Source organism: Sceloporus occidentalis, unplaced genomic scaffold (assembly GCF_023333645.1).
Source record: "Sceloporus occidentalis isolate IW3139 unplaced genomic scaffold, rSceOcc1.0.p SCAF_3, whole genome shotgun sequence".
Classification (NCBI taxonomy): Eukaryota; Metazoa; Chordata; class Lepidosauria; order Squamata; family Phrynosomatidae; genus Sceloporus; species Sceloporus occidentalis.
In genome coordinates this window covers 173,906,704-173,931,499 of record NW_028316983.1, presented here as the reverse complement: position 1 = coordinate 173,931,499, position 24,796 = coordinate 173,906,704, and the positions used below count along the sequence as shown (strand labels likewise).

General features: G+C 40.6%; 1 protein-coding gene across 6 annotated transcripts in view; it reads right to left on the bottom strand.

The window, feature by feature from the left end:
* The window catches only part of ZNF516 (zinc finger protein 516), a 139,986-nt gene extending 117,453 nt beyond the window's left edge, over nt 1-22,533 (bottom strand). For 5 of the 6 annotated variants that reach the window (XR_016280580.1, XR_016280581.1, XM_089516917.1 and 2 more), the window contains exon 1: nt 13,943-14,284. The gene's annotated coding sequence lies outside the window, so the exon portion shown is untranslated. Of the gene's footprint in view, nt 1-13,942; nt 14,285-22,474 lie in introns of those variants that run through there. The other variant, XM_089516918.1, reaches the window with a different exon arrangement.
* Nucleotides 22,534-24,796: the final 2,263 nt, after the last annotated feature.

The window sequence follows — 24,796 nt, the reverse complement described above, 5'->3', positions numbered from 1 at the left end:
TGCAAGATTATGAGGAAAGCATTGTACAATTCTTGAAGAGGGGCTAAGTACAAAATGTGAAAAGAGTGGTGGTAAATAAAGATGTGGTTTTTAAATGCCACTTTGAGCATGACAAGTTTAAACATTGCTTGTGCAGGAATACACCCTGAAATCTTAAATGGCTGGAAATCACACTAAACAACTAAATAACTTGTCCTTCAGCTTGTGCCTCCATACATCCTGGAGGTTAATGCAAAAGAGGTATGATCTCTATGCACTATATTTTTAAATAAACCAGGTAACAGAAGAATTGTAGGGAAGCTATGTCAAGGAGTAAAAGCTCACAAAAGCTGTTTTGTGAAAGAACTGTGCTGGTGAAAGAACAGTCAACATCCAATTTATTCCCATCATCTTCATTATTTTCCAGTTGTGATATGGAGGCCCTTGAAACAGACTGAAGGAATACCTGTTAATAAAGCCTCTAACAACACCAACAAAAAAACTTCTTTTTGCGAAGTCTTTTGAATGCATTCCATGCCCCACTATTTCCTCATTCTCTCATCTAGCTGGAATATTTTAGCAGCATTGACATTTTTGAGGAGGATGAATGAGGGCAGGAAAAACACAGATTTTTGATTTTGGGTTGCACTAGCATATCTGCACCAGACAATTCAGAAAAGCCTGAGCTGGAAAAGAAAGGGCAGCTACCTGGAGTATGCCCTATAGAGTATGCATTAACAGTAAATAAGAGGGAAATGCATGGAGAGCAGATAAGACTGCTTCATCAGCAACCCCTGCATGTTTTTTTTTAAAATCTCTATAAATCTAGCCACAAAAATCGAAATCATAAGAAAAAGAAAAACTGGTGAAAGAAAAAAACATCCCTGGATGTATTTTGGAAGAATGGTCACTGCACGGTTTCTTTAATGGAAAAGAAATTTGAGTAGGATTAATACTTCCAATGCAGCTTGGGACAAGAGTAAGATGTTTTTGATGTTTTGTCCAGATGTTTTTGACTACAAATTTTATCAGGCACCATCAACAATTCCAGTGGAGAGGGATGTGGAAATTGCAATCCAAATTTGCCCATCACTGGTGTAAGAGATAGGAAAGGGTTAAAGTAGAAAACTGATTGAAAAGAAAACACTAGTGTTATAAGAGCATGGACCACTATGGCAACACTGCTAAAAGAAGAGCCATACATGCAGCAAGGAACAGAAAGCAGAAGAAAAACTGAGTGGGAAAAAACACTGGTGTAAAAGAAGATAAAGAATGCGAACAGTTGAGGAATGATGGGACATTGTTGTGAAAGATGTTCACTAGAACTAGTTGGGAGATGAACATTTTTGTATTTATTTGACCTTTCTTACAGCTTTAAATGCACCATCCCAGATCCAGACTTGGTCATACTGAGAGTATACCCATTAAAATCAATAGGGTTTAATTAAGTCATTCCCATAAGTCTACACTAAGTATGACTAGTCTGGGCCCAGACCAATAAATTCACATTAGTACAGACCTTACTTTCCCCAACACATGTCCAGAACTGTCTGATGCAATTCTGTCAGGACACTGACCTTACATACACCCTCTTCCAAGGATGCACTGACCTGTCCACCATCAAATTCCCTCTGCTGATTTCTCACCAATTTCAAGCAGCTAGTTCTTTCTGTACTGCTGTTCAGAGTAAGGGAAGAGGAATCTGTACCTGGAGTCCTGCATGGCAGGTGGCAAAAAACTTCACACAGATCATTCTTTCCTTGCTGGGGAATGAGGTAGAATGTCCATTCTCCCAACAAGGGGATTGTCGGTACATGTGAACACTCTTCATGTTTGTTCATGTGTACACCCTCACCTGGAAACCAAAAAGCACACTAGGAGGCCTCACCTGAAGCTAGACTACATGGCACCCCCTGCCTTCAAGTGAACTAGCAATACCTTAAAAACACTTATCAGGCTTCGTACCATTGGCGGGTAATATGTCTCCTCTAATGCTGCAACCACCCTGCAGAAATAATCCAGTTTGACAACACTTTAATTGCCATAGCTCAATGCTATGGAATCCTAAGGTTTGTAGTTTTGTGAGACATTTAGTCTTCTCTGTCAGACAGCTCGGGTGCACAACCAATTACTATTCGCAGAATTCCATAACATTGAGCCATGGCAATTAAAATGGTGTCAAATTGGATTATTTCTGCAGTGTAGATGCAGTCTTATATCACCCGATCATTTTAGTATTTCTGAACCATCCCTGTTTTGAGGCATCCTCATGGCTTGTTAAAATGTTTGTCTTTGTTATAAAACTGAGCAATAAACCTGATCCATATTCCAGATATGTAAGCGCTGTAGTTACCACTTCACTATGAAAACAAGATTAAAAGGTAGGACAGCTGGCAAAGTGCACTTTAAAATTTTAGACGTAAAATGATGCCACTTTCTTGGAAGGCACCAGTATGAACAAAAGAATACTTACAGCACAATCCTATGCATGATCTTCAGTGGGTCTAACTCTTAATGAATGAGCAGTGGATTGTAGATGTAAACATTGTACACAATGCAAAGAAAGCACAAGCAAAATAGTTCTTCATAGGTGAAATAAACTTTGCCATCACATCAGTAATAAGAAATCACATACAATGCCTGCACATATTAGTTTGCATCCTATATAACTGCTCTGAAATTGGTATACTTCCTTTGAAATGCCAGCCTACTTGTTGGGAGAGGATGGAATGAAGCAAATGCCAAGCACTCATTACCTTATTGAAACAAATTTAAATTTTGTCCTGTTAGTAGTTTTAATGGAAGGTTGGCAAAATGCTTTCTAATAAAAGTGTTCACAGGAATGCATCTATTCATCTTTCAACTTTGTAAAGAATATTGAACACAGAGTTTGTTAAGCACTCCCAACTTGTGATTATATCATATGAGCAATTAAAATGAAAAGCATACCAGCATTTGGGGGAAGGGAAGAGGGAAAAATAAAAACATTTCCAAGTGGAGAAAGCATGAGCTTGGGTGAGGGAAAATGGTGGGTGGTCCATCTTTTCCTAGCTCTTCCCAAGGACTCATGTTTAACTTGTATCTAAGTGAAGCAGGGCATCTTGAGCTGCTGGGGAAGACTTTTCTTAGTGAAATGCTGAGGAGGATGGGAGATGTACTAAGGAATGTAATGTGACTAAGGAAGGAGGTTTCTATTGTAAGAATACTTTTCATACGCCTGGACAGTTTCTTATGGTGCATATGGCTCATTCCACATCCTGCCAGAGAGAAAAATGAATCCTATGCACTTAAATAACCACAGGTGCACCGTGACAGTCTTGAGCGTATAACAGAGTCCCATGGTTGTAGGCAATAGGTTTAATTTCTCTATTTTAGCAGCTCTGGTTCCTTAAAGGTTCCACATCCTGTCTGATCTTGGAAGCTAAACAGGATCAGCTCTGGTTAGTATTTGGATCAGAGACCTCCAACAAACAACAGGTGCTGTAAGATATATTTCAGAGGAAGAACTGGCAAACCATAGTGTTGCATAGCTTGACAGGCAACTTGAAAGAAGGTGCACACACACACATTAAGCAACTCCTCCCCCTCATTCATTGTACATTAAAAAGAAAACTGTTCCTGTTGTAAACATTTAGTGACTACCACACAGGCTAGGAAAGGGTGGTCTAAAACACTCTATACAGCCATCCTATTTTCCCCTCCTTAATAGATTTTCTGTGTGTAGAGAAAAAGAGAGAGAGATGGGATGGGAAATGGAAGAAGTGATGGGAAAACACAGAAGGGTTACAAATGGATAATGATAACATCTGGACACCCTAGAAAATTCTGTGAAAGAGGTCAGGGGATTGCACAATAAAAAGTGTGATGGGAAGCAACCCTATACTGCATTGCTCTTATGGAGACAGAGATTCCAACATGGCTAGAAATAAAGCTAGCTTGCAAGAGATAATACTTGAGCCATTACCTCACAGCTAAGAAGCAGTAAACCCACAAATCACACAGAAGAAAACATTACTGGCACAAACATATTGGGTCATAAGTTATTTGGCAGCTTTTTCTGTCCTTGTACTAAGCACATCTCAGAACACACAAACGTATCTTGAGGTTGTTGGCATAAACAACTGTTGCACTAATCAAAACTTCAAGAATGCAAGGATAAACCAGGAACAGAAAATAAGCCATCAGGGCTGATGCAGCCCTACTGGTCTCCAACTAAAAGTATAGAACAAAAAATCAGAAACACAGTAGTTGCTGTTGTTATTGTTGTCGTTAACTTTATTTATTTCTAATTTCCCCCCAAGACTGGGACACGTTAAAATTAAGCTGTTACATTTTGTTAAAAAAATAATTATTAAAACATACCCCATTTCCCAAAAGACAACTGAGCCTTAAAAAGGAAGCCAGGGTCACTGAAGTATGAGAACACACCTGCTGGACTGTCAAATACCCAGTGAAGTAAACACTTGCCCTCAAACCAAACCAGTGAAAGGTACAGTAGTGTTAATCACTCAAAACAAATTAATTCATATCATTTTATATCTACCCTGTAAAAATGCAAGAATTTAATGATTCCCAATTAAGTCATTTTCTAGCTTTTGAAAATAATAACTGATAATTAGAGGGTAACAATTTCTTCAAAAACACAAAAACACTTGCCATTCATATTCTCTGTTGGGAGCCTGCCTATATTCAATGATTTTTACTCCCACAGTTGTGTGCAATGTATATAATATTACATTTACACTAAAGTGAAACTGTCATACCAATGGAATAGCTAAGATTACACCAACAAGAGCAGAGATCAGAATTTTGCCTTAAGTGAGTCATAACCGCTTTAACCCAGCACTGAAAATGTATAAACATTTCCAAGAAGTAAGATGTCTGCTTTGAAAAAGGAATGCTGCTGCAAGGTACAAATATTTATACTGAAGATGTCGACTCAAACAAATGGGCCTTTCGGCTGGGTTTTGCTATCCGGTCATTAATTTTCCGAATGAAGTTGAATATTTTTGTTCAGTAATGGGGAACTAAAATTTCAGCTCTGTGCTATCTCTGCTCAAAAATGATGAAGCCACTCAATAATTGCCTAAACACAGCACAGCCCCCCCCCCTCCGGTACAAACATAACTGATGCTCTGTACATGTCAAAGAACAGAGGCTTCCAGTCACCTTCTCACATCTTTTCTAATTATACTGGTGGTGATGGTTGTGTGCCTTCAAGTAGTTTCTCACTTATGGTGATCCTATCATGGGGTTTTCTTGGCAGGTGTTTTCAGAAGAGGTTTGTCATTGCCTTCCCTTGAGGCTGAGAGCATGTGACTTCCCCAAAGTCACCTAGTGGATTTACATGGCTCAGCTGGGATTCAAACCCTGGTCTCCCAGTGTCCTAGTCCATCATTCAAACCTCTACACCATGCTGGCTTATACTGGTACATGCTGCCTAAATACCCTGAAAGCTTATCTTGGAAGCTAAGCCGGATCAGCTCTGGTTAGTACTTGCATGGGAGACCACCAATAATTCCAGGTACCGTAGGCTATATTTCAGAGGAAGAGAGTGGCAAGACTACCCCTGCGCATTCCTTGACTATGGAAACCCTAGGAAATTTTTGATTGTCACATGTGGATAGGTGACTTCAAGACACACACTCACAAGTCACACCCAAAGTAATGGAAGAATTGTATGTTCCCCTTTATGAACTCCAAAGCCAATTCCAGAGACTTTCTGGAGATATTTCTTCTCTCAAAAGATAAAACTTGGCAGATGCTTTCTAGAGAAAAAGGTCACTCTACTATTTCCACTTTATTTGAATGGCACTTGACAGTTCATCTGTATAGGCAGAGTCCTGCTTTCTCGGGATTGTACCCAAAAACCACAACTCTAGAAATCAAAACTGAATAACAAACTGCAGTTTTGAACAAAGGAGAGAAAGGTGTTTCACTTCAATTCTGTGCTATCTGTATGTGAATTCTTACAAAGAATGGTCATCTCTTCTGATTCGTGGGGGATCCGTTTCAGACCCACCCACCCCGCAAATTGGGGAAATTGCCAATACTGGAGCCCCATTGAATTACAATCAGGGGTGAGCTCTCAGGTGCATATGCCAATGTCCCTCCTGGCTTGCTGTCCACAAAAGACCAAGGGATGTGAATGGCAAGACCACAAATCGGGAGGGATGACTGTATATTTCTTTGGATGTAGTATAGCTTTAAGAATATACCATCTTTCAGAATATGAGAACTGGATCTTTGTTACAAAGAACACACTATAGTATTACAGGCCAACAGCTCTTAAAGTGGGTGCTGCAAGTTACTGCTTTCTGTGGAGTCACGTAAGTTAAAAATATTCATATCTAATAATACCAAAAAGCATTGCAGCTCTGCAATAAAATGTGACCAAGCTTTTTTGAAAATGTCATGAAAACCATACTACTGTTAATTACAGTTTCCAAGACAAAAAGGCACTCCATTTTGCAGAAGCACCCCAACAATTTGCATAGGTTTGTACAATATTTTTCTTGCTGCATTCTGCTTCAGCTTCTTATGTTCTGGTTAAGACTAATGCAGTTTAATATCACACATGTTCTTTTCCAATTGACTAGAAGTTTCGTAAAGTGCCCAGTCCTGCTACAACTGGTAATGCCACGTGTTGAGCAAGGGTGTTCTTTGAAACAGTGAGAAGAAACTCTTGTGCCATCAAGCACAACAAGTAATTTCACAACACAAGACAGAAATTCTGGATGTACAAATGTTATCTCTTTGAAAACCTTCTTTTGTTGTTTAGTACCTGTGAATATTTTATACATAGAGGCTTCCAAAAAGTCTCCAGCCCCAGACCATTATACATGATCCCAGAATTAATGCAGTTTTACACTGTTTTAACTGCTATGGCTCAATACTTTGGAATCTTGGGATTTGTAGTTTGTTGCTACACCATATTTAGACGACTAAATATCTCACAAAACTACAAATCCAGAACTCTATAGTATTGAGCCATGGCAGTTAAAGCAGTGTCAAATTGCATTAATTCTGCAGCGTAGGTGCAGCCTAAGTCAGTCTGAAGGAAAATCTTCGCACAAAAGGACAAAAATATATATCTCTTCTCAGAAACAATACCGACCATATGTTGTTTCTTTTGAGGGAAGCTTATACAGAACCATATGCATGTAGGAGCTACAGCTATCAATTACATATTTTGCAGGGTATGCTCTATGCATCTACAGCAGCAGTAGGCAAGATCCACAGTACAAATATGCAGCCCCTAAATCAGGGATGGACAAAGCACAACCTGTGAGAAAGATGAGGCCTCCCCAAAGCCAATTTTGTGGGATCTATTTGTTTGCAAAAGTGTCCCCCTTTTATTATTTATTTATTGATTTTGCTTCAAGATGCCCTCAAATGGCCTCTAGGGAGTATCAATGGCATTTTCCATCACGTTTGGAGGCTCACCTCTCCCAGCGCATGGTGGGACCCCCTCCTCTGTGCCTGCTCCAGCATGCTTCAGGTGTTTTTTGTCCTCCATTGAGTTAATGCTGAGTTGCCACTCCAGCTCCTTCCAGCTCTCTTTCTTTCTTTTTTTATGTTTTGAAAAAACAGTCCCTCTTCTTGTTTTTTAATAAAAAGAAAAGTCAAAAACATATGTATAGATAAAAAACAGAAACAAAAAATAGAGAAGAAGCTACTCAACAGCTGAGGTGAATGTAAATTAGATCTTGTTCTTGAGGAGGACAAAGAGTAACTGAGGAGAGAGTAGAGCTGGTGAGCTGGAATGTGCTCGGTAGAGAGGACAGGATTGGGCATCTGTCCCAAATTTTGGCTCTTCCAGATGATTTGGATTTCATCTCCCATAACTCCCGACTGTTGGCCAGGTTTGTTGTGGCTTCTCAGAAGCTCAAGTCCAAAACAAATGGAGGACCAAACATTGGGAACCACTGATCTAGAGGCCTTCATGATCCCACCCTTGATCTTTGGTATGAACCCAGACACCCAATCTCCCTTTGGTACAAGGGGTTGTTCAGAGGGATGGTAAGTCTTCACACTATACCGTTCTAAAATTCAAAGATATAGGCCTGTTACAGACTGCCAAAATAAAGCTGCTTCGGGTCTCTTTGGAGGTTTGCTGTTTAAATGATGCATACATCCTAAGAATCCAGAAGCCGCACCAAAGCTGCACTCCAGTGCTTAGGAATGGAGTGTGGCTTTGGCGCGACCTCCGGCTCTTAGGACCCATGCATCATTTAAATAGCATACCTCCAAAGAGACCGGAAGCAGCTTTATTTTGGCAGTCTGTAACAGGCCATTGTCATGTTAATCTCTAATATGTAGAGAGATCTTGTAGCACCTTTGAGACTAACTAAAAGAAAGAAGTTGGCAACATGAGCTTTTATAGATTTCAGTCTAATTCCTCAGATTTTGATGACTCTTTACCATCTATGACTCCATCCAAATCTACCAATACTTTTTCACTGATGTGAAGAATCATCTAAATAGACCCAATGTCTGGGATGCCCTTAATTCCTATTCTGAATGTTGCTAACTTCTTGGACTTCAGAAAATGCAAGGTTTGCATGAATTGAAATAAGCCTCTTAAGTATTTTCACAGGCTAATTTCTCACTTGATTACATATTTGTCTTTTCAAGCACATTTTATTTTACTGCACTTGATGGAAGACTGTTGCTAGAAGCAAGAAAAGTCAGAAGCTGTGTTGTAGAAAGTTCATGCTGGTGTACTATAACAGAAAGACACTTGCCAAATTCTTAGGTTTCACTCCTGGACCAAATGACTTCAGATGTTCTGTGTTCTACCACATCAGAGACTATTTGTCCAGTGCCAAGTCCTTAGGCTATTATATGCTTAGAAATCCATCCAAAATGCTACAACAAAGCTATTATCAGTAACAACGCCACTTGTCTGTAAGACAGCAGAGAGAATCATGCAGCCTTCCAGAAAATGGTGGGTGTCACGTATGAGCAGCCCCAGCCAGCACAACCAGTGGTAAGGAACACTGGGAGTTGTAGTCCTATCTGGGGAGGCAAATGATTCCCATCCCTTCCCTAACATATTTGGATTGTCTAACAATATGATTTTTAACATGTCATTTTAAAAATATTTTCATTCTGAAATTTTTTCCATAAGATTTCCAATTTGTTTTTTTCCTCCCTTTTTGGTTGTCATTTTCCCCACTCCGTTCAATTAGAAAATAATCATTTCCTCTCTCCCACTCATGTTTTTCTTTTTAATTTCCCACAGATTTCTTCACATAGCTACCCACACACAAGCAGACCACTCCCACAAGCTTTTATTTCTCTGTTTTTTGCCAACAGTAGCAATGAGTCCACCAGTTTATGCAGAAGTCCTTGAAGGACTCTTTGATAGTCCTGACTATTGTTTTCAGGTTTTAAAAAAAAGCCAAGCAAATGTCAAGAAAAATATAAGAATGGCCCACTGGATTACAGCTTTAAAAAATTTGTGAGCGGAAAAAAATAAGACATTAATGGTACAACTACACTATAGAAATGAAGCAGTTTGACACCATGGCTGCATGCTACAGAATCCTGGGATTTGTAGTTCTGAGAGGCAACAACACTCTTTGGCAGAGAAGGCTAAAAATCTTATAAAATGGGAAATCCCATGATTCTACGGGATAGAGCTAAAGCACTTAAAGTGGTGTCGAGCTGCATTATTTCTACAGAGTAGATGCACCTAAATAAGAAATTGTATAAGACACCTAAACTGGCACAGGAGAGTAGACAAAAATTCTGTTCCCTCTATAGCCAGTCATGACAAAGCACAGAAGGGCTAAAAAGAGAGCTCCTGCATGCTACTGTAAGTGGAACTTTCTCTAGTGTGAAATGTGCACTGTTCCTACCCGCTGTTATCTCACAAATAGAAAACAAGCACACAAGCGTGTGAAACAAATAAGCAGCTGCCTACCATATTTCAGAATAAAATAAATCCTGACCCATTAAGACTAAATTTCAACAGTGGAAGGTTCAAGTCACGAAGACAAGCCATGATGATGGCACTATTGTTTTTATTCTGCCTTTCTTTTTTATTCTGCCATTTGTAGTGATAATTGGCCTCCTAACATTTTAGTGGCACCAGTCCATTATGCCACTGAGTTTCTTTTTAATTTCCCCCCCAAAAGTATCTGTTGATGAGTACTATCTTATTATTTACTGATACACAGATTCCTTAGTAGGCTGGCTGTGACTGCCATTACCACAGTAGCAGCAAACAGAGTTTTGCAATGGTTCATCCAGTTACTTTTGTGCCTAAGGCAAACTGGTATCCTCTGCACCCTCCCTTCCTGATTTCCCCAATCTCAGCAGCAAACCATATCCTTTATCCCAACTTGATCTGACCAATTGAATCTCTAGATTTTTCCTATATACTGATGCAACATTCAGTAATTGATCCCATTGATCTGGTCTACTTGGGGGCTAATCAAAAAGACTCAGGACAAAGAGACTTTCAGCAAAAGAACAATGAATTTTAAGGCATTCAATAGCTACTGAAGTGAAGACAAAAAAACAGTAATTCCTGGACTGACCCAAATGGGAAGTGACCAGGAAAATGTTTCAATAAAGTGTGCACCTTTCAGGGCACTGCAACTAAAATTCTCAAGTACTCAACGCTTGAAGTGCAGTTCATGTTGTGTATAGCTTTATATTAAGGCAAGTAGAAGTTTCACTAGTAGAATATTGTGCTAAGGAGGAAAATGTAGCATGTATCCAATGCTCATTGTCATCATCGTCATCATTTTCAGTAGCAGCAACAATTCACTCTAAACACATTTACTACTTATAAATTCAACTTAAGATTTATATCTGAAATACTTATATTATTAGTTACATTTATATCCTGTATTTCTTTCAGTGAGCCCAAGGTTCTTGTTCCCATTTTGTCCCCACAGCAACTCTACCAGTCAGAAGGAGAGCGATGTTTCAAGGTCACACAGTGAATTTCAGGAGTCAGAAGGGCTAAAATGTGGATTTCCCTAGCCCCAGCCCAGTGCTCAGACCACAGCACTGCTTTGGCTCTCTGCATTTTCTGTAGTCATCCACTTCAACTCAGCCCTATGCATATTCATCAGAAATAAGGCCCACTGTTTTAAGTGGGGCTTATGCCTAAGTAAGTACAGCTACAACTGTGTAATTACTGTGCTAAGCTGTAGGCACAGAGCCAATGAAGACATATGAGGCAGCTACCTTATCTGGCTGCCTGCCTGCCAGCCACACTAAGCCTCCACAGACGCTAATATTTGGATTTTCTTCTACACCTGAAACATGCAAATGGCATTTATTTTAACTTCAAATAATTTCAACAGTTCTGCATATATTTCATGAAAACTGTACCTGTGCAGAAGGTACACCAGATGCCCCAAGCTATCCATGATACTAGGGTGTGACTAGCTTAATGATACCAACTCTTTCCATTTCTTACTTTTTTAAAAAAAGAAAAAAAGTTTCCATTAAGTTAAAGATATACGTTTTCCTAGGTCTGTGCTTAACTCTAGGAAATGTTTAGGAAATAATACTTATTTTTATAATCATCACTCCTTTCTTGATATAACATAATTTAAGTGGAACTTGATATAACATACTCAATGTCATACATATTGTTTATTGATTAGCCCTTAGGCCATAGCAAAATAACACAAAGCAGATAAAACATGCTATAGGTCTATAGAAATTTTAAAAGCTAAATATAATAAATCTAAAGTATGAATAAAATACCGTACAGATACCATCTGAATGGATATAACATAATGTATATATACAGTGAGCCCTTGGTATCCAATGGGGTTTGGTTCCAGGAACCCCTGTGGATAACAACATTCATGGATGCTAAGGTCCCATTAAATGCAATGGCATAGTAAAATTGTGTCCCTTATGTAAACTGGAAAATCAAGGTTTGCTATTTGGAATTTATACTTTTATATAAATATATTTTCAAGCCGTGGATGCTTGAATCCGTGGATAAAAAAAAGTGAGGATAAGAAGGGCCAACTATATATATATATATATATAGAGAGAGAGAGAGAGAGAGAGAGAGAATGAATTTCCATTCACACTACAGAATGAAATATGGAATTTACAGAAATGAGATACTTTAACAGAAAGTTCAGTCCCAATGCGAGAAATCTTTGGTGCTTGTGGTTTTTGGACTTCAACTCCCAGAAGCCCCAAGTAACATGGCCAAAGGTAAGAGGTCATGGGAGTTGCAGACCAAAACACAAGGAGGCCAAAGGTTCCCAAGACCAAAACCAAAGGAAGGTAGGCCCTTTGATAGCTATTTCCTGTTATATTTCCATAGAACTGCCATTTTCAACTGCAGTGTCCCAGTGAACAACTAATGCCAGTTGCTGGAAATCAACAGCATGAAGCCAGTGCCTTTATTCGCTCCTTATTGGAAGCACTGGGTTAGTCACCATGGGAATCAGGATGCTGGATTAGATAAATCTATGATTTCACCCAGCAGGGTTTTAACTTTCAATGTGCCAGAGAGCTTCCTAATAACACATTCATTTCCAACTACCATCAATAGTGTATCTAAGGTTTATTTTTAAAAATGCCCTTCAGGCTGTATACCTTAAACATAATTTAACAAGGTATTCAAGTGTCTGCATTTAAAAAAAAAAAAAACCTTATCGGTGTGGGTATATTAGCCATGAGGCATTCAAAGACCCAACAAAAGAATAGGGAGCCTTTCACATTGTCTGAATCCTAAAGAAAGCTATGCCTAATATATGATTCAAAGTAAAACAAACAGAACTGAGGCTAGTTTTATTACTCAGAGCTTACTCAAGATGGCTAGGGCAGTTACTCTTGTGAAACTGAAGATGTCTCCTTGAATAACTGAGCTGTTAATACCTCTTACACCGCAAGTGTTCCTATGCAACCCCAGTCTCTAGTTTTATTAGAGAAAATGGACAGAAATTCCTCTCGTCTCGTTTACCAGTAGGACAGGTAGCATTCAGTTATACAAGTCTCAACATGGCATCTTTCAGATTTTGATAGGAAACCATTAAAAACAGTAAGGACAGAAAAGGAAGCAAACATTACAAAACAAGCTCCTCTCCCAAACACACACAAAGAGAGAGAGAGAGAGAGGTAAAGCACAAAGACAGAGAAATCTGTTAGCAACAAAGTGACACATACTCTGTAAACTGAGTTGCAAGGTTTCAGAATAAATAAACCAAGGGGGACAGGTTGTGAAAACACTTTGTTTCAACTTTTAAGTGTTACACCAAGGGAGGGGAAAGTGCTATTTGGTATGAACCACATAAGGCTTCTCTGTAAACTTGGAAACTCTGGTGAGTTTATAAAGGGCCCCAAAACTCTGGAGAGCCCCCATTGGGGAACCCATCTTCTTCCAAGAGATTCAAGTGCAGCAGGATTTAGAATGATCATCCCATCCCCAAGTCAAAATTGCTCTAAACCCAAAACTGAGTCCATTTGCAAACAAACAAACAAACAAACAAACAAACAAGCCCTAAACTCAGGTCTCACCCTCCTCCCTTTGTCAGGCAGAACTGCAATCTCACACCCCAGAAATGCATCCACGCTGTAGAAATAATCCAGTTTGCCATGGCAGGTCAAGTGGTGTCCAGTTGGATTGTTTCTCCAGTGTAGATGCAGAAGTTTTCCTCTCCTGCAGACTAGAGCCATGGTCTCCTTTCTTCCCCCTCTCTCTCTTTCCACCCCCCCCCCCCATCTCCTTCTGGTGCAAAAAAATAAAAATCTTTCCAAGGGGGAGGGAAGCCATTCCCCCACTGCTAGGAATTTCTCTACCCATAAAGACATGCCTATATAGGGGTGCCCCATCCCTGTTTCTGCTGTCCCTCCACCCCTTGCACCCAGTGCCTTCCCTGTGCCCACTTATGCAATCCTTGCCACGCCTGGCAACACCCTTCTTTTTCCACCAGAACAAACCCAAGTAGAAAACAGCAAGCAACATTACCTTCCCAGCAGCCAGGATCGTCCAGATAATCCAAAGAAGGCAGGGGGACTAGAACTAGATCACCCCCAGATCTTGAGCCTCCTTGTCCTTCTCCAGAACCTGTGCCTTTCCTGATGATCCCAGGCTTTTCTTTTCTTTTTCCCTCCCACCTCCACTTTTTTTCCTTTTGGGAGGCTTGGATCGCCTCGACCAAATTAAAATAAAATAAAATAAAAGCCTTTGAAAGCTTTGCCTCTTCCTTCCCTCTCTGCCTCTTTCACTTCTTGGGTTACAGTTGCAGGGCTGGTGGTGACGTTGTCTGGCTCCAGGGAAAGGGGGAGCAAAACAGCCAGAGAGAGCTCAACTCCTCCCTTCCCTTGCCTCCTCCCTTCTCTAACACCAACACACACAGCAACAAGCTGTTGCAAGGAGGAGGGAGGAGAGCCCCAGTGGGTGGAAAGGAGGAGAGGAAAGGGCTTGGGCTCCTCTCCCTCCCTGGCACCACTGCTCTTCCCTCCCCACCCTCTGGGGTAGCCCTGGCCCCCAGAACCTGCCCAAGCTCCAACCAGTCCTTCTGGAAACAACCCTGGGCTGGATTCTCCTCCTACTTGCTTGTTGGGTTGTTCTGGTGGTTAGCTTCTTCTGGGGTATAGTTTCACTGGGATCCTGAAACTTAACACTGGTCACAATGGGTCACACAATGCCAGGCCTGGAACCTGGTGATAACAGCAGGGTGACCAGAGGTCCTCTTTTTACTGAGTGAAAGAAAGGGAAAAACAAGACCTAGCTTTCAGAAGCAAAGTTCTTTGAACTGAATGGGGCTTCCTACTCCTTGTTGTTGTGGTGGTGTGCCTCCTTGTTACTCCAGTATGAATAGCCTGCCCAGGACTTGTCCTCCACTTCAACCTTCTGTCCAGGAAGGATTCCAAAAATATCCTCCCTTTTGAGCAGGACTAAGCTGCATGAATTTACATTGATCTTCAGGGCGGCCAGAGGTCCTCTTTTCTTCCCAGGACATGTCTTCCATTTCAGCCTTCTGTCCAGGAGGAATTTCAAAAATGTCCTCCATTTTGAGCAGGACTAAGCTGTGTAAATTTACATTTTTACAGAGGGTGAACGGAAGTCCTCCTTTTCAACCTTCTGTCCAGCAGGGATTTTTAAAAAAGTCCTCCCTTTTGAGCATAACTAAAAAAAAATGAATTAAAATTTATGAGTGGTTTTGAGCTTTGCTATGGTTGCATCCTACATTTTTCTTGAGGGTCTGACATTTTGCAGTGCCTTGTCCTCCTTCGCAGTGAGGACATCTGCTCACTCTGGACAAAAGGCAGCTCCAAAACATCATGATGGTTCCCAATTGCAATGTTTTGGGCCATCAAATGCCACCAGATCTTTCCCAAGGCAAGCAACTGTTTGCTGGTGGAGGGGCCTCCTTGCCCAGGACAATTTGCTGCTCTACTTAGAAATAATACTGAGTGAAAGAAAGGGAAAAACAATACCTAGCTTTCAGAAGAAAAAGTTCTTTGAATTGAATGGGGCTTCCTCCTCCTCATTGTTGTTGTTGTTGTTGTTGTTTAGCTCCTTGATACTCCAGTATAAACAGCCTAAACTCCAATCTAGTTAACCTGTCTCTGAGACTCCCTAAATCCAATGGACTTATTTCTGAGTAGTCCTCTGTTGGAACTGCATTTTGAGTCCTCAAGCCTATGTATATTTATTTGGATTTGAACCCTGATGGTGAAAATGGCATGTACTTCTTAGTAAATATGTATATTACAAGAGTATAAAGCCACCTTTGAAGCACTATTGGTGTGCATGCCAGTCAGAAAGAATAAAAGAAGTATTTCAGAACTGAGCATGCAATCTAGCCAGTGTGGGTTTTCTATTTGCATCACAGCTGTGGGAGGTGAAAATGGGAATGCGCTTTCGCAGGATGATCTTACGGACATTTACTCTGAAGGAAGCACCACTGATTTCAAGTGAAATTCTTCCCAAGAGCTACAGTATTAACTTTGGTTGTTAACTGCCACCAAGTCGACTTTGACTTATGACAACCCCATGAAACAGAGACCTCCAAATCAACAGCACTGCTCAGGTCTTGCAGACTCAGGGCTTTGTCTTCCTTGATTGAGTCTATCTGCCTGGAATGCAGTCTTCCCTGTTACCGATGTCTTTCTAACTTAACAAGCATTATTGTCTTTTCTAATGAGTCATGTTTTCTCACGATTTGTCCAAAGTATGAGTCTCAGTTTAGTCATCAGCTTCTAGGGAGAGTTCAGCCTCGACTTGCTCTTGGACCCATTTATTTGTCTTTTCAGCAGTCCATGGTATCCATAGAAGTCTTCTCCAGCATCACATTTCAAATGAGTTTTCTTCCTATTAGCTTTCCTCACTGTCCAGCTTTTACAACCACATAGAAATGGGAAATACGTGGACAATACTAATTTTAGTATTCAATTATATATCTTGAAACTTCAGAATCTTGTCGTATCTGCCCTTCTAAGTTCTAGTCTTCAGATATATTTTTTTACTGCAGTTTTCATTCTGATTAATGACCGAGTCAAGGTATGGAAAATGTGGAACTATTTCAATATCATCATCATCATCATCTCCATTAAAGTTATGTAAATCATTGGTGGTCATTATTTTTGTTTTCTTCATGTTCAACTATAAACCTGTCTTTGCACTTTCTTGCTTGATTTTCTTCTCTTTTAGTAATTGTTCTAAGTCTTTGCTATTTTCTGCTAGTAGTATGGTGTCATCTGCATATATTAAAGTGTTGATGTTCCTTCCTCCTATTTTGATCCATTCATACCTCCTGCTTTCAGGTCTAATCCTGTTTTATGTATGATATGTTCAGCATTCACATCCTGAATCCAGCTTGGAGATCTGGAATTCCTTGCTCCATATATGCTAAAAGTCTTTGTTGTAGAATTTTGAGCATCCCTTTGCTTGCATGGGAAATTAATGCAATTGTCTTGTGGTCACTGTAATTCCTGTTATCCCCTTTCTTGGGGATTGGAAATTATATTGAAGAACCATAGTCAGGTATGTTGGAAGCCTTTGTTTCCCTGTTTTGTGTTCATGTTTTGTTTGTTTTCTTCTTAGTTTTAGAATTGTTTTAGATTGTTAAAGACTTCTTATTCATTAGATGTGTTATTGCCTTGCTTTTTTTTTACACATAGAAAAGTATGTGTATTTGTTTGTATATTTTGATAGTTTAAACAACAACAAAAAATACTTGGAGGAATGTATATTGACTGTTTACAACCTGTTGGCTACTGTGTTGTTTTCCATATTTGTTGCAAAGACTGGACTGCCTTGGCGTCAAATGTGAACACATCCTAATAGTACCACTGCTAACAATATGCAATCACCCTGTAGGTTGCCATGACTTGTTCTGTAATCCTAACAATGATTTAACAAAAACTCTTGGCCTAAATCCATTTGTAACTCCCAAGTCAAACAGACTCATAAAATCAGTGTTAACTTGGTAGATCAACAGTTATGGAAGTTACATGGTTTGAGTGGGTCTACTCTAGTTGGGACTAAAAGATTTACACTGCAGCATCTAACACTGAATGCAATGCAGAATTAACAAAACAGAGGACTGGTGACACCAAAGTTCAAGAGTTGAGTCCTATATACAGTTACTGCCTGCCTCCAACAACAAGCTGCTGAAATATTGATAGCCCACGTATAGAAACATTTGTTCCAAACTGGGATGAAGAAAAGTGGTAAAAGAAAATGGATAAACACATGCACCCATACAGTCTAAAACACACTAGATATATGTTTCTATATGGTGTCCTGTCCTCTTGCAGTTATGCTCTTTTTCATTCATATATGGGCTGCCAAGTGAGTTAATGAAAAACCCTTTGATAGTTAACTCATTTAGAGACACAGCTATGAAATAAAGAATGTGGCACCAAGCCAAAGCATAAAGGACTCTACTTGAATACGCTCAGGTTTCTCTCTAACAAGAAATAGTTCTGACAACACAAAGTGGAAAGCTGGCTTCTTCTACACAAAAGGTTGCATTTCATTGTCCATCCCACCAAATGTACCCAAAATAACTTCTCAAAGAAATGAACAATTTATCACTGAAAACTCTGCAATCTCAAATTGCTCTAAAACAATCAATTTACTAACAGACTGTATGTTCCAGCTACCAAAACCAGAAATAATGTTAATATTCAGGGCAAGGGGATGGAATCACAAAGGGAAGAATTTACTAAGTACAAAACAGGGCAGGATCCATGACAGGCGGGGCCTGCAACTGCTATTCATTGCGTGAATGTGCTTATTGTGTGCGGTGCAGAAATGACCTTTCGTTCATAGCATTATGTTGGCCCAATAGTGCTCCCCCTCCTTTTCCTCTTGTGCCAGGACAGTTAGGTTTTCACTTTTGCTTAAGTGAATATGTATCTGTGCATATGTACTTAAAAACACATTCAACCCAGAAAGAATCAACAGGGCAGTGTCTTTAATCACCGGAAAATAAAGCACTTTCCCCTTCCCACGTCCACCTTTTTTCTCCTTTTTTTTTTTTTTTTTTTTTGGCTACACAGCAGTATCCTTTGAATACCAGGGAGAACGCAACCCCCCCCCCCCATTGTGTCCTGGACTCAATGTGGTCCTGCAATCCTTTTTAGCCATGACTTAGAATGGATATCAGTAATCACATTCTTGGCATGCAAAAGGGTGTAATTTTTGGACACATCCCAAGGCGCCTCACTTTCTTCAGATAAGCAAGTCTGCCCCATTGTTCAAATACACCCAGAGATCATTTTCCACTTCTTGGATTCAGCAGGGCTCAGATTTGATCCTGGTAACCACCTCTTTCTGATCACACTTATCCCTGATTTGAGCTCTGGTTTGAAAGGGGTTGTATAGTTTGTTGTTGTTTTGGCACACAGCAGATGGAAGGTGGAAAAGAGAGGGGTATTCATTTATCTCGCCAGATATCGATAGATATTCCCAACAAAGACATATGCATGGATGGGGAGAGAGAGAGAGAGAGAAACAAAAACATGCAGTTCTTCTAGGGCTGTATAATGTGGAGTTGCAAATGCCATGCAAAGCAAGTTAGAGGCTGGCGACTACAGGACAAGGCTGCCCATTTTGGTTATGGGGCCAGGGATTAGCAAAAAGCAAACAAACCATGGACCACTTTGAAAGGGTTTTGTTGTTGTTTTTGCAGTCTTCTTTGCCCCCCCCCCCCAGTCACTTGATAACCAACCAATATAAAACCCCAACCCTCAAACCAAGGCTAGAGTTTAGGAAACCAACCTCATGTTCCATGGAAGGAGTGGGTGCCCTGAAACCAACAGGCCACTGGAGATGGAAAATATGCCTGCATTGCTAAAATGAGAGGAAAAGGGTGGGAGAGAGCATGAGCTGTGAACACATACCGAAAAAGAGGAGGCGAAGGAAGAGGAGGAGGAAGGGACCCTGGAAGAGAGGTGGGAGAATGCATTGGGTCTCTCCTGAGAAAGGGGCTCAGATGGACCTTGCCCGGATTACTCTTCAAGACTCTGGATTTGTTTTTATGCAGATATATTATATTACATTTTATTATAGATTATATAACAGATTATTATATATATTCTATATATAATATAGAATAATATGGATATAGATATTATTATATTATGCTATTGAATTTTGGAATGTGTCCAAAAATTATATATAGATTATTAAATTATTTTATAGATTATTATATATAATTGATCATATAGAGAATAGATTAAGAGCCAGCCTGCTGGACTATGACTCCGGAGATCAGGGTTTGATTCCATGTTTGGCCATGAAACCCACTGGGTGACCTCAGGCAAGTCACACTCTCTCAGCCTCAGAGGAAGGCAAAGGAAACCCAACCTCCTCCAACAAATCTTGCCAAGAAAACCTCATGATAGGCGGGCTTTAGGGTCACCAGAAGTCAGAAAAGGCTTGAAGGCACGCAACAACAACTCGACAGATATAGAGATAGAGATAGGTAGAGAGCCAGCATAGTAGTAGTTTGAGTGTTGGGAGTAGCAAGGTTTGGTTTCCACTCTGCCATGAAACCCACTGGGTGACCTTGGGCAAGTCACACACTCTCAACCTCATGGGGAAGGTCATGGCAAACCTCCTCCAAACCAATCCAAGAAAACCCCATGATAGATAGGCTCGCTTTAGTGTCTCCATAAGTCAGAAAAGACTTGAAGGCACAGAACAACAACAACAAATAGATATATGGCTACAGATGATAAACAGATATAAATATAGCTGTGCGGCTGGCGGTCCAGCTGAGTCCACACAGACCCCCTTTGCTCCCCAGCCTCTCTCATTGATGAACTCATTAGTTTAATTTCATTATTTAATCACGGGCCGGGGCCCTGGCGCTTCCTTAAGAAAGGCCTGACCTATTTTTGGCTGGAGATAAACGATCATGTTAACAGATGTTAATCTTGTAATCTGTTTTCCTGTAAGCACTTCACATCCAGCACACTGGAGACCTTCACAACAACACACACAGACACACACAGATAGATAGATAGATAGATAGATAGATAGATAGACAGACAGATATATCAAGAGGAGAGATTGACGTCATGGTTCCATACTTGGTGCTGTGTGTATGTGTGTGTGTGTATGCATGTGTATGTGGGTCCTTTTTTATAAAATGGTGGATGGGGGAGATGGGGAGAGAAGCCACCCACCCACCCCCCATGCTTTCAAAGATATTAAATCTCCCCTTCCCTGCTTTGATAAATGCTGATTTGTTCTGCCTCGCTTCCCACAGGATATTATTATTATTATTATTTGCAATCCCAATGCCACAGGTTACACCATTTTTTTCCACACACACCCTTATAGTATGTCAAATAACAATAAGGTAGTAAAGGTGGAGAGAACAGGGAGGGGTGTGTTTCACATCTGGATTAAATAAAGAGCAAGGGTTAATAGGCCCCCCCCCAAAAAAAAAGAAGGAAGGAAGGAAAGAAAGAAAGAAAGAAAGAAAGAAAGAAAGTCCCCCAGAGAGGACAAAGGGGAAAATATGTATCTTTCTACATCTGGGATCCAAATAGAAATAAAAACTCTGCGTATAAGCAATAGGCACCAAACATGCCTTGCTTCCAAAGGCTGGGGCTGGATCTGCACTGGCTAAATGATCCAGTCCCTTTAACTGCCATGGCTTCATGCTATGGAATTCTGGGAAGTGGAGTTGGTTGTGGCACCAGAGGTCTGGCAGTATGGAGCCAGGGAAGTGAAAGTGCTCTCAAAGCGGATAATTCAATCAGTGCGGATGCACCGTTCATTAGAGTTTTCAAAACTCCCCGACCCTCCCCCCTTTTTTTTCCAAGTCCTCTCTTTCCAAACTTTCTTCAACTTGTCGAAACAGCTGCATTCAAAGGGAGGCTGCAACTCTTATGCTAATGCTGGGTGGAGATGGAAGGAGGAGGAAGAGGAGGAGGAAGAGGAGGAGGGCTCCCTGGGACAAAATGTCTGCATTATTGTGTGTGGTGTTTCCCCCTCCCTACTAGGCAAGTCCTCCCTCCCTCCTTGGCTTCTCCCCCACCCCCTTCCTCCACTTCTGATCCACAGTGCACTCCTCTTACATGGACTACAGGAGTCCTCCCTTGCCTTCTTCTCCTGGAGGATGACTTTTTAAAAAAATGTAATTAAATTAACATTTACACAGCTCAACTCTCTGAAGAGAAGCTATGCCCTTGCATCCCGCAGAGAGTCTCTCTCTCATATATATATATATATATATATATATATCAGACGATCATTTTAAAAAAATAATGCAAAACTAGCATTTATAAAAATTAAAAAGGGAGTAGGGAGCTGTGAAATCCCTCGGATCTGCGACACAGCTTGACTCATTCAACCAGGCAGCAAAGTACAAGGACGTCTCCAATCCACTCATTCCCTGTTTTGTGGATTTGGGGTGTTGTTACTTCACTACACAATTTCAAGGGCTTCAATTCCCCCCTCCTCCTCCCATCAGCCCAAAGCATTTTAATTTTCCACAAGCAAATGGGTCTCTCCCCCCCAAAAAACCCAGTTTCTTCATAGATCTTTCCTCCCCCAGTTTCTCAATGGATCTAACATTCAAGATCCCCCCTTCCTTCCCCCCTCTTTTGACCAAAAAGGTTCCCAGGCTCCACAAAACCCACAACAACAACACCCTCTAAAAAGAGACCATTCATGTAGGATCGATGGCTCAAGATAGATTAAATGTAGGACCTATGACTATAGCAGGAGCATCTAGATAGGTTACTCTCTGGAACTGAAATGGAAATGAATCTTTTCTTTTCTTATTTTCCCCCAATTGCCTTTTCAAAGCTCAGCTCTCTTTGCAAACTCCTTTCCTCCAATTAGGCAGCAAGAGAGGAACTATTAATTGGAGGCAAGAAGTTGTTGTTTGGTCCCCCCCTCCAAACCTAGGCAGCAGAATACAGAGATTGCTTTCTTGCCATGCTTCTTTTTTCCCCTGATCCTTTTTCTCAGCCCACCAAGGGATTGGGAAGTTCTTCCCTTTTCCCCCTATACACACAGCCCTACCTTAAAGTGATGCGAGAGAAGGACGCAGGCAAAGCCGACCCTGAAGGTGAAACCATGCGCTGCCTGCAAGCAGGGAAGCGCTGCACATGATGCACAGGGCAGGATCCACTTGGCCCAGCTGAGAGGGGGGAGCCCACCATCCCCAGCCAGGAGGTCCTTGCCCCCCAACATCACTCCCCCCTTTTGGATCCACCCCTTTTACAGAGCCCCCTTGGATCCCCCCTTGGGGATGCCCTTCTCTCTCCCCCCCCCTTCCTTCAATGTATAGCTAGCTCTCTCTCTCTTCCCCCACCCTCCTCCAGCTGGGAGAATGGTCTCTTCTATATGAAATGCACACACTGTCTACTATTGTCTCATCAGCACAAAGTTCTTCTCTAATGCAGGGAAAGTCTAGATGGCCCCCCAAAGGAGTCATGGCCCAGGCAAACAGTGATCCCCACCGCAACTCCCCCAATGGGGCTGATTCAGGGGGCTGCTGTCAGATGACTCCAAGAGAAAGCCTTGGCTTACAGAGTCACACATAGGTATATACCCATAGGCTCACACACACCTGATAAAACTAGGTATTTTGTTTCTATGCAGAGACATTTTACCTGCATTTTAAAATGAAAATGTGGTTGCTTAATGGGGGCTTCCCCCATGGGCCTCTTAGTGTGTTGTTATTGTTTTTCAAATCTAGCGCACAATAACTATCCTATAGATTCACATACATGCACGTGCTCACACACCAGTGAAATTATGGTGGTACATAAGTGGGTTTCCCCCATAGAGCTCTTAGTATGTTGTTGTTGTTGTTGTTGTTGTTGTTATTAATATTAAAATCATCTCCACAATAACTATCCTATCAATTCACCCACACATGCTCACACATACCTATGAACCTATGTATTTTGTTTCTATACAGACGCACTCTATTTGCATTTTTAAATAAAGACGTGGTTGCTTAAAATGGGCTTCCCCCATGGCTCTCTTAGTGTGTTATTCTTCATCATCATCTTGTGCATAATAACTCTCCTATAGATTCATACCCCCACACATACATACATGCTTGTACACACTAATGAAACTATGTATTTTGTTTCTATACAGAATACTATACATTCTATTTGCATTTTTAAATAAAGACATGGTTCCTTTCCCCCGTAGACCTCTTAGTATGTTTTATTGTTCTTCAAACTACCTGTACAATAACTATCTATAGATTCACAAACACACATGCTCACACATACCAATGAAACTATGTATTTTGTTTCTATACGGACACATTCTATTTGCATTTTTTAAATAAAGATGTGGTCGCTTAATGTGGGCTTCCCCCATGGACCTCTTAGTATGTTATTATTGTTCTTCAAATCACCTGCACAGTAACTATCCTACAGATTCACACACACACACATATGCTCACACATACCAATAAAACAACATATTTTGTTTCTATACAGACACATTCTATTTACATTTTAAATACATATGTGGTTAATTAATGTTGTCTTCCCCGCGCCCCCATGGACCTCTTAGTATGTTATTATTGTTCTTTATATTTAGTGTACAATAACTATCCTATAGATTCACACACACACACAACGGGCCTTTGCTATCCACTGGGGTTTGGTTTCAGGACCCCCCCCCCCCCCCATGGATAACAAAACCCATGGATGCTCAAGTCCCATTCAGTCCAATGGCATAACAAAATGGTATCTCTTATATAAAATGGAAAATCAAGGTTTGCTGTTTGGAATTTATGCTTTTTCTGAATATTTTCAAGCCATGGATTCTTAAATCCATGGATAAAAAAATCTGTGGGTAAGGAAGGCCGACTGTGTGTGTGTGTGTTTAATTCTTTTAATAACTATCTGTTTTAATATTGTAATTTAATTCCTTTATAATGTACATTTTCCTGCTGTTATTGTTGTGTGCCTCCAAGTCATTTTTTTACTTATGGCGACTCTAAAGTGAACCTATCATGGGGTTTTCTTGAGAATTTTAAATAAAGATGTGGTCTCAAAATCAAGTGCACAATAACTATCCTATGGATTCAGACACACACCCCAACAAAGCTATGTATTTTGTTTCTATTATACAGACATTTTCTGCTTGCATTTTAAATGTGGTTACTTGGCAATGGCAAACCCCCCTCTGATGACACTTGCCAAGAAAACCCTATGATAAATTCATTTAGGGTCACCATGTAAATAAAGATGTGGTTACTTAATGTTGGCTTCCCCCATGTACCTCTTAGGTCCAAAACACAATGCAGAAGTAATCCAGTTTGAGACAACTTTAACTGCCCTGGCTCAGTGCTAGGGAATTCTGGGAACTGTA